General features: G+C 42.9%; 2 non-coding genes and 1 pseudogene across 2 annotated transcripts; all 3 read right to left on the bottom strand.

Annotated features, from left to right (window-relative positions):
* Positions 1-2,665, bottom strand: part of LOC135266615 (large subunit ribosomal RNA) — a 14,235-nt pseudogene extending 11,570 nt beyond the window's left edge.
* Positions 2,666-3,142: 477 nt separating this feature from the next.
* Positions 3,143-3,299, bottom strand: LOC135266617 (5.8S ribosomal RNA). Its single transcript, XR_010334751.1, has one exon. It is a non-coding gene; the product is annotated as a 5.8S ribosomal RNA (ribosomal RNA).
* Positions 3,300-5,870: 2,571 nt separating this feature from the next.
* On the bottom strand, positions 5,871-7,793 carry LOC135266603 (small subunit ribosomal RNA). The gene has a single exon (XR_010334740.1). It is a non-coding gene; the product is annotated as a small subunit ribosomal RNA (ribosomal RNA).
* Positions 7,794-11,496: the final 3,703 nt, after the last annotated feature.

Below are 11,496 nucleotides of genomic sequence, written 5' to 3'. Positions count from 1 at the left end.
ACATTCAGAGCACTGGGCAGAAATCACATTGCGTCAACACCCGCAGGGGCCATCGCAATGCTTTGTTTTAATTAGACAGTCGGATTCCCCCGGTCCGTGCCAGTTCTGAGCTGACCGTTGAATGGCGGCCGAAGAGGACTTCCGGACGCCCTGACGGGCGCACCCGGAGCCTCGCAGCAAGACGGTTCCGCGGGAGGCCAAAAGGCACGGGACCGAACTCGGATTCGACATTGACCGCCGAAACGGAACAACGCTTCACCTCGCACAGGCCCGGCACGTCAGCCGCGACCCGCTTCCTCGCCAAGCCCGACACGCCCCGATCCTCAGAGCCAATCCTTATCCCGAAGTTACGGATCCAATTTGCCGACTTCCCTTACCTACATTATTCTATCGACTAGAGGCTCTTCACCTTGGAGACCTGCTGCGGATATGGGTACGAACCGGCGCGACGCCTCGACGTGGCCCTCTCCCGGATTTTCAAGGTCCGAGGGGAAGATCCGGACACCGCCGCAACTGCGGTGCTCTTCGCGTTCCAAACCATATCTCCCTGCTAGAGGATTCCATGGAACTCGAACGCTCATGCAGAAAAGAAAACTCTTCCCGGATCTCCCGACGGCGTCTCCGGGTCCTTTTGGGTTGCCCCGACGAACTCTCTTGCGAGGGCCCGAATTATTAACGGTTCCGCTGCCGGGTTCCGGAATAGGAACCGGATTCCCTTTCGCCCAATGGGTGTGTGCTCGCTTCGTACGTTTACGTTCGAATTAAAAACGAACCAACGACATATCTACACCACATCAACATCGGCTTTCGCCTAGGGCTTAGGATCGACTGACTCGTGTGCAACGGCTGTTCACACGAAACCCTTCTCCACGTCAGTCCTCCAGGGCCTCGCTGGAGTATTTGCTACTACCACCAAGATCTGCACCGACGGCGGCTCCAGACGGCCTCACGGCCAGTCCTTCTGCGCTCACCGCCGCGACCCTCCTACTCGTCAGGGCTTCATGGCCGGTTAATTAAATAACCGACCGCACATGCCGCTGACGGCCGAGTATAAGCACGACGCTTCAGCGCCATCCATTTTCAGGGCTAGTAACTTCGGCAGGTGAGTTGTTACACACTCCTTGGCGGATTCCGACTTCCATGGCCACCGTCCTGATGTCTTAAGTTACCAACGCCTTTCATGGTATCCCATAAGCGTCGATTTAGGCGCTTTAACTCGGCGTTTGGTTCATCCCACAGCGCCAGTTCTGCTTACCAAAAATGGCCCACTTGGCACTCTGATTCGAGTCTCGCGGCTTCATATAAAGTTCGAGCAAGCCGGAGATCTCACCCATTTAAAGTTTGAGAATAGGTTGAGGCCGTTTCGACCCCAATGCCTCTAATCATTCGCTTTACCGGATGAAACTCGTAAGCGACGAGCGCCAGCTATCCTGAGGGAAACTTCGGAGGGAACCAGCTACTAGATGGTTCGATTAGTCTTTCGCCCCTATACCCAGTTCCGACGATCGATTTGCACGTCAGAATCGCTACGGACCTCCATCAGGGTTTCCCCTGACTTCGTCCTGACCAGGCATAGTTCACCATCTTTCGGGTCCCAGCGTGTACGCTCTTGGTGCGCCTCTTCTCGCAATGAGAATGAGACGCCCCGGGAGTGCGGGGCGACAGCCGTAACGGCCGCCCATCTTCCCTTAGTCCGTGCAAGACGAACTTTCACTTTCATTGCGCCTTTAGGTTTAGTCATGTCCCAATGACTCGCGCACATGCTAGACTCCTTGGTCCGTGTTTCAAGACGGGTCCTGAAAGTACCCAAAGCTATAGCGTCGCAGATCGGCGTTTCAACCGAGTCTGTCCGAGAACTCATTGGCGAACAGCCATTCGTAGACAGAACCGACACCAGGTGCGATTACCGTCATAAACGAACGCGCTTGCCAATGGTCGGACGCTAACTGTGTAGCGGCCCGGCGCCATATGCATACCTTCGAGCGAGTCGACCGGGAAACACCGCGGGTTCGTCCGAAACGGCGAACCGTTCGAACGGGCTCCACCGCGGGCCTTAGATCGACACCCAAAGGATCGCGACGTCCTACTGGGGGAGAAGTGCACGCGTTCGACTTCGGTTCGCATAAACAAAAGGCGCGAACGACGCGTACGCCGTTCGTCGCACGATCATTTAGCGCCGCTATCGAGTCACGCTGAATCTCCCCTTTCGACCTTTCGGGTTTCTCAGGTTTACCCCTGAACGGTTTCACGTACTATTGAACTCTCTCTTCAAAGTTCTTTTCAACTTTCCCTCACGGTACTTGTTCGCTATCGGTCTCGTGGTCATATTTAGCCTTAGATGGAGTTTACCACCCACTTAGGGCTGCACTCTCAAGCAACCCGACTCTGAGGAGAGATCCTCCCGTTATCGGCAACGGTCACTACGGGCCTGGCACCCTCTATGGGCTGTGGCCCCGTTCAAGATGGACTTGGACGCGTCGCACAATCTCGGGATGACGGATCCTCCCTAACACCACATTTCCCGGCGTCCGGTTTCGGCCGCGGGATTCAGTGCTGGGCTTTTTCCTGTTCGCTCGCCGCTACTAAGGAAATCCTAGTTAGTTTCTTTTCCTCCGCTTAATAATATGCTTAAATTCAGCGGGTAGTCTCACCTGCTCTGAGGTCGCAAATATAAATTTGCCTTTATTTTGTCAGACGATAATTACACGTATTCCGTTTATATGGCTGCCTCCAAACAATTTCAAACATCGATCTGACGTCGTTGCGAGAATGTTGTTGTTGTTAATTATAGTGCATAAAATATGCATATAAACAACTTTAACGTCTCGGACACGACGATCGCTTCGTTCGAAATTTAAGCGTTGTGGCTGCTTTTTAATATCGGACGTGCTACGTCTAAACCAACTTGTACCAACAAACTAATAAGAATGTCAGCCGCTATTGCGTTTTAGGATGCCGCGTTATTTTTTTATATTGTTTTTATTGTTGTCTACGTTGCATAATATTTTATTATGACAACCGACAATCAATTAACAATTATAGTAACGCGTCATATTTGCACCCAACACGCTCCGACGTAATTGTCTACACAACATTGTGCGCTGTGTTTAAGACAAAAACCGAGCAGTCTTTGAAATTGACACGACCCTCAGCCAGGAGTGGTCCGGGAACAGTATATCCGAGGACCGCAATGTGCGTTCGAAATGTCGATGTTCATGTGTCCTGCAGTTCACAAGTTGACGCGCAATTAGCTGCGTTCTTCATCGACCCACGAGCCAAGTGATCCACCGTTCAGGGTAATCTTTTCAAACAAATTTAAAATATTATTACATAACGCACCGTTCCACATCGAAATCGTTTCATCATCACACAACAACAAAAATAACTACTTAAGGTTATTACAATTGTGATGTATATGTGAGAAACGGACCAATCGAAAGAAACGTTCGGCGTTATATTTTATAATATTTTATTTAATTAAAGTGGCATTTGTTTCTACTTATCGAAAAGAGTATGCAGTTATAGTTTAAGTTTACATAAAGAATAACCCGATGATATTAACGTTTTATAAATACGTATATATATCTATTAGGTTTTTTTTCTCTATCAACTTTGTCTATAAAACTCTGCTCCTTTTGCGATAAGCATTATGTATATTTATTAAATAGAAAATATGTCGAAAAACCAGACGTTTTCTTCAAACAAACGCCACAGCTGCAAACTTAATCACAACAATATTTACCAAACAATACAATTGTAGGGTGTTTTGTGTGATACGTCGTTTGGTGGGCATTCTAAGAACGTCCGTCGACATAAAAACGAATCAAAAGAAAAGCACAGGCAGTGCAAAACGTTCCTTCGTCAGTCGGGCGTATATCATTTAAAACCCACAGAATCTAAAAAAGTTAATAAACTTTTTTATTTAGATTCCTACGGTTCGTCGCGTCGTTAAAGTAAATTATTACTTCGACGCATGCGGAACCCAGGTACCCGAAAACCGTAAGCCTAAGCGTTTTTTTCCAAACATCACTCACTATCGATAAAGTAAATTGATTTTATGTATTTATAAATGTGCGTTTGTATGTATAGTAGTATAGTAGTAGTATATTTTGTTATTGGTTGTTTCGAGCTTTTTATTGTTATAAAACGTTTTTGTAGTCTTGTACATAAAGTACAGACGAATAGACAGCCCCTTTTATTTATTAATAAACTCCAACCATTTACAAATTGAATTACAACTACAACATCTCTTTTACACATTAATTATACACCATCTTTATTTTCTTTTTTCCGAAGCGAATACGATGAAGAAAATACGCAAAGACTGGCTTACAAAACCGTAAGCCTAAGCGTTTATTTTTCAAACATCACTCACCATCGGTTAAGTAAAATGATGGTATGTATAAATGTGTATTTGTATGTACAGTAGCGTATTAATTTTGTTGTTGGTTGTTTCGAGTTTATTTATTATTATGGTTTGTATGTATAAAGTTTTAGTCTTGTACATAAAGTACAGACGAATAGACAGCCCCTTTTATTTATTAATAAACTCCAACCATTTACAAATTAAATTACAACTACAACATCTCTTTTACACATTAATTATACACCATCTTTATTTTCTTTTTTCCGAAGCGAATACGATGAAGAAAATACGCAAAGACTGGCTTACAAAACCGTAAGCCTAAGCGTTTATTTTTCAAACATCACTCACCATCGGTTAAGTAAAATGATGGTATGTATAAATGTGTATTTGTATGTACAGTAGCGTATTAATTTTGTTGTTGGTTGTTTCGAGTTTATTTATTATTATGGTTTGTATGTATAAAGTTTTAGTCGTGTACATAAAGTACGATCGTATTGGCAGACACCATTATTATTCATTCATTCATTCTTGTTTGTTATTATAAATAACTCCAACCATTGTAATGTCCTTTTTCCGGGCGGCTTTGTCGGAGATCGGGTTGCGGTTGGGCCTTTTGGAAAGCCTCAAGAGAGAGAGAAAACGGGTTTCTAACTCAAACCAATTATTTATTCTATCAAACTGTACAAATAAAAATAACAAATCCCCAAGATAAATAAAAGTAATAATAATAACTATCCCTAACTATATACACTATTTACACGGTTGTCCTCGGTCGTAATTTCCCTACCAAGCCCCAGGTCGGTCTGGGCGGTGGAGATGGTGTGCTGGTTTGATGCGCAGCAAGCACCACTCGTCGGAGAAGGTTTTGCCGGTTTGATGCACGGCTCGACCCCCAGAGTTACTCACCGGTTTGATGCACAGTGAGCAACTGCTGGAGAACGCTCGGTTTCGCCCTTTTATTGGCGACACGGTGTAAACAAACCGAGCGCCGGTGGTGGTGGAACTGACTTGAGCGCATGACTCCCACGTCACCACAGAATCGTCCGGAATCCGGATGCTTCATTACACCATATACAAATACTACAACAACAACAACAACATCTCTTGCACATTAATTATACACCACCACTGTGTATTAGTACTTTTTTTCGAAGCGAATACGATGATGGAAATACGCTAAGACCGGCACTGCGAAAGCAATAATAAAACGTTAGCACATAACCATCTTTCGACAATATTGATTCGTGTTAATGTTCGAAAAAATTCTTTGAAAACGTCGTTTACGGCACGTTTACAATCGATTTATAAAATAAATCGAAAAACGTAACAACAGATCCGCTTAATGCAAGACGACCCGTTGTTGCTTTTCCGTTCGACGCATAATAAAGAATTTTGTATGAGAATTGATCATCATACGAATAGTGTATGTATGTGTGTTTTTTGTTGATCAGCACAGACAAAATGTGTGTGTATGTGTGACAACTAAACAACAACATTTACACGTTAATGATCCTTCCGCAGGTTCACCTACGGAAACCTTGTTACGACTTTTACTTCCTCTAAATGATCAAGTTTGGTCATCTTCCCAGCAACATCGGCAACGTCGAAACGCCACCGCGCACCGGTCCGAAGACCTCACTAAATCATTCAATCGGTAGTAGCGACGGGCGGTGTGTACAAAGGGCAGGGACGTAATCAACGCGAGCTTATGACTCGCGCTTACTGGGAATTCCTCGTTCATGGGGAACAATTGCAAGCCCCAATCCCTAGCACGAAGGAGGTTCAGCGGGTTACCCGGACCGCTCGGTCAGGGAGGACACGCTGATTCCTTCAGTGTAGCGCGCGTGCGGCCCAGAACATCTAAGGGCATCACAGACCTGTTATTGCTCAATCTCGTGCGGCTAGAAGCCGCCTGTCCCTCTAAGAAGAATTGTTTGTACGCCGACAGTAAAAACCGCACATAGAGACCGGGCGAACCCGGCTCCAGCCGGCATTTGGGATGTCGAAATACGCCTATTTAGCAGGCTAGAGTCTCGTTCGTTATCGGAATTAACCAGACAAATCGCTCCACCAACTAAGAACGGCCATGCACCACCACCCACCGAATCAAGAAAGAGCTCTCAATCTGTCAATCCTTCCGGTGTCCGGGCCTGGTGAGGTTTCCCGTGTTGAGTCAAATTAAGCCGCAGGCTCCACTCCTGGTGGTGCCCTTCCGTCAATTCCTTTAAGTTTCAGCTTTGCAACCATACTTCCCCCGGAACCCAAAAGCTTTGGTTTCCCGGAAGCTGCCCGCCGAGTCATCGGAGGAACGTCGGCGGATCGCTAGCTGGCATCGTTTATGGTTAGAACTAGGGCGGTATCTGATCGCCTTCGAACCTCTAACTTTCGTTCTTGATCAATGAAAGCGTTTTTGGCAAATGCTTTCGCTTCTGTCCGTCTTGCGACGATCCAAGAATTTCACCTCTAACGTCGCAATACGAATGCCCCCATCCGTTCCTATTAATCATTACCTCGGGGTTCCGAAAACCAACAAAATAGAACCGAGGTCCTATTCCATTATTCCATGCACACAGTATTCAGGCGAAGTTTTAGCCTGCTTTAAGCACTCTAATTTGTTCAAAGTAAACGTGCCGGCCCACCTCGACACTCAATGAAGAGCACCGCGGCGGGATTGAGTTGGGCCGCCCTCTCGAGCTAAGCCCACCGGCAGGACGTCCCGCGAAACGCCAGTTAACACCGCGAACGATGAACCGGCGGCGCGGGACACAAATTCGACTACGAGCTTTTTAACCGCAACAACTTTAATATACGCTATTGGAGCTGGAATTACCGCGGCTGCTGGCACCAGACTTGCCCTCCAATTGATCCTCGTTAAAGGGTTTAGAGTGTACTCATTCCGATTACGGGGCCTCGGATGAGTCCCGTATCGTTATTTTTCGTCACTACCTCCCCGTGCCGGGAGTGGGTAATTTGCGCGCCTGCTGCCTTCCTTGGATGTGGTAGCCGTTTCTCAGGCTCCCTCTCCGGAATCGAACCCTGATTCCCCGTTACCCGTTACAACCATGGTAGGCGCAGAACCTACCATCGACAGTTGATAAGGCAGACATTTGAAAGATGCGTCGCCGGTGCGAGACCGTGCGATCAGCGTAAAGTTATTCAGATTCACCAAGTTGTACGATGACGGCGAAACCGCCACCGATTGGTTTTGATCTAATAAAAGCGCTCCTTCCGTCTCCGGTCGGAGCTCTGTTTGCATGTATTAGCTCTAGAATTACCACAGTTATCCAAGTAAATGTGGGTACGATCTAAGGAACCATAACTGATTTAATGAGCCTTTCGCGGTTTCACCTTAATTTGGCTTGTACTGAGACATGCATGGCTTAATCTTTGAGACAAGCATATGACTACTGGCAGGATCAACCAGGGAACTGTGTTTTTGTGTTTTTTGAGACAGACGAGAGAATAAAATACTCATCATCATCGTTTATAAAGATGAAGAATATGCGCGTTTGTGCGAAACAATCTAACATATAAGAAAGTAACGCCACGCTGTTTCTTCTTTTCTTCGTACGATATAGAGATAAATGTATCGTCATCATCGTCGTCGTAGTCGTTAAACACCACAACACATATATCGGTCAATAAAGGCATAATAATAATATTTATAATATTATTTTTTACCTTTGCCGATTTAAAAGTTCAAACATTCTCTTCACTCTTCGCAAGATTGAATGCGACGTGAATTTATGAAATTCTTTCGAATCCATAAACGTTACGAATATTATATAAATATTCTCGCTCGGATATTAGAGAGTTGACGCATTTATTATTTTTGTTTGTTTAAATCACAAACATTTGTTAGTTCAACAAAGTTTGATTGCATAAGGACCGCCAACGTAAGAGAATACGTTTTGCCGCATCCGCAATCTCGCTGTGGGGAACTGGGCGAGCCACAAAATCACAAAATAAAGCAATCTCGCAAGCAAAGCCCTATTCGAATTCGATAGCGGAAATGTGCGATAAACGTCGATAAATTGGAAGCAAATGCAGAACGTATACATAATCGGTCGTTTTGTCGTCGTCATTTATGATAAACTTCGACTAAACCGTTACACCGTTCATATCGCCTCACTCAACGCATCGACACACACCACTACCATATGTATACCAGCGCGACACCGATCGAGGCAGCCGCTCGGTATTGGATGTGCGCACCGCTCCACTGACATAGCTCCACAGGCGACGTCTACCGAAGCGCACAGCTCTATAACTATAAGGCATACACACAAAAGGGAGAAAATATTTTAAATATTGATAATATTAAAAAGTCATACTTTATATTTAAACCATTATAAAATTTAATTATAAAAACGTTTGTTTTAAAAAAAATAATTAATTAATAAAAACAAAATTATTTTAAGCGCCGTACTTCGTAAACGTCGTACTTCGTTCGTCGTATGTGCAAAGTCAAATGAATGCTGTAGTTAGTCGCAGTTGGAACGTCTGAATGTCGTACAACGTAACAATAATTTTGAGTGCCCTAATGTGTAGACGTCGTACTTCGCGAACGTCGCACTTCGTAAACGACGTACTTCGTGAACGTCGCACTTCGTAAACGACGTACTTCGTGAACGTCGCACTTCGTAAACGACGTACTTCGTAAACGTCGCACTTCGTAAACGACGTACTTCGTGAACGTCGTACTTCGTAAAGGTTATGCAATATTAATACACATTTGGTGTATTGCAAGTTGCATTTTAATAAATATTATGCATTTTTATGTTTTAATTTAATATCTAGGCCAAAATACTATGTTTATTTAATTGTTAAATGTGTACGTTTATTTATAGATACGTAATTTACATAAAAATTTGTTTTTTTTTTTATTATATGCAAACTACAAATAAAACATTTAATATTTTCAAACGTCGTACTTCGTGTAAGTTATGCAATATTGATACAAATTTAGTGTATTGCGGGTCGCAATAATATTAATTTATATTTGAACGTAGTACTTCGTGAAGGTTATGCAACATCAGTACACATTAAGTGTATTGCAGGTTGCATTATTATTAATTTATGTTTTCTCACTTTTTACCTTCATATAAAAAAAATTTAATATTTTTGGACGTCGTACTTCGTAACAGTTATGCAATATTGATGCACATCTGTTGTGCTGCGGGTTGCATTTTATAAATTTAATGTATTCTTATGATTTACTTTAATGTCTAGGCAAAAAAACACTTTTGATTAGTTGCTGAATGTTTACATTTATTTACAGATACGTAATTTGCAAAAAAATTTGCTGTTTTTTTATTATATACAACACAAATAAAATTCTTTAATATTCTTGAACGTCGTACTTCGTGTAGGTTATGCAATATTGATACAAATTTAGTGTATTGCGGGTCACAATAATATTAATTTATATTTGAACGTAGTACTTCGTGAAGGTTATGCAAGATCAGTACATATTAAGTGTATTGCAGGTTGCATTATTATTAATTTATGTTTTCTCACTTTTAACCTCAATATAAAAAAAAATTAATATTTTTGGACGTCGTACTTCGTGAAGGTTATGCAATATTAATGCATATCTAGTGTGCTGCGGGTTGCATTTTATAAATTTAATGTATTTTTATGTTTTACTTTAATATCTAGGCAAAAAAAACAATTTTGATTAGTTGCTAAATGTTTACATTTATTTACAGATACGTAATTTGCAAAAAAATTTGCTGTTTTTTCATTATATACAACACAAATAAAATTCTTTAGTATTCTTGAACGTCGTACTTCGTGTAGGTTATGCAATTTTAATACACAATTAGTGTATTGTGGGTTGCATTATTATTATTTATTGTTTACGTTTTACTTCATCACTTTGTGAACGTCGTACTTCGTTTGTACTATGAACGCTGCATTTCGTCGCAGTCGGCAGCACGTGCGAATAAACGTCGTACAAGAAAATCACGATTTTGAGTGCCGTACTTCGCAAACGTCGTACTTCGTCTATACTATGTACAAAGTCAAGTGAACGCTAAACCTCGTCGCAGTGGACAGCAAGTGCAAATAAACGTCGTACAAGAAAATCATGATTTTGAGTGCCGTACTTCGCTAACGTCGTACTTCGTCTGTACTATGTACAAAGTCAATTGAACGCTGTACTTCGTCGCAGTCGGAAGCAACTGCAAATAAACGTCTTACAAGAAAATCATGATTTTGAGTGCCGTACTTCGCAAACGTCGTACTTCGTCTGTACTATGTACAAAGTCAATTGAACGCTGTACTTCGTCGCAGTCGGAAGCAACTGCAAATAAACGTCTTACAAGAAAATCATGATTTTGAGTGCCGTACTTCGCAAACGTCGTACTTCGTCTGTACTATGTACAAAGTCAATTGAACGCTATACTTCGTCGCAGTCGGAAGCAACTGCAAATAAACGTCTTACAAGAAAATCATGATTTTGAGTGCCGTACTTCGCAAACGTCGTACTTCGTCTGTACTATGCACAAAGTCAATTGAACGCTGTACTCCGTCGCAGTCGGCAGCACGTGCAAATAAACGTCGTACAAGAAAATCACGATTTTGAGTGCCGTACTTCGAAAACGTCGTACTTCGTCTGTACTATGTACAAAGTCAAATGAACGCTTAACTTCGTCGCAGTCGACAGCACGTGCAAATAAACGTCGTACAAGAAAATCACGATTTTGAGTGCCGTACTTCGCAAACGTCGTACTTCGTCTGTACTATGTACAAAGTCAATTGAACGCTGTACTCCGTCGCAGTCGGCAGGACGTGCAAATAAACGTCGTACATGAAAATCACGATTTTGAGTGCCGTACTTCGCAAACGTCGTACTTCGTCTGTACTATGTACAAAGTCAAATGAACGCTGCATTTCGTCGCAGTCAGAAACAAAGCAAACGTCGTGCAATGAAACAATAATTTTGAGTGCTGCATTTGTGAGCGCCGTACTTCGTTTGTTACTTTATGGTCACATGAACGTCGTATTTCATCACACAGAGCACCATACTTAATGCACTTAAATGAACGTTGTACTTCGTACAAGTTAGGCAATATTAATACACATTTGGTGTATTGCGGGTTGCATTATTAATTTACAAAAATAGC

This window comes from Tribolium castaneum, chromosome 6 (genome assembly GCF_031307605.1).
Source record: "Tribolium castaneum strain GA2 chromosome 6, icTriCast1.1, whole genome shotgun sequence".
NCBI lineage: Eukaryota > Metazoa > Arthropoda > Insecta > Coleoptera > Tenebrionidae > Tribolium > Tribolium castaneum.
Note: the sequence above shows the minus strand (reverse complement) of the source record. Positions and strands in the feature narration are given on the sequence as shown.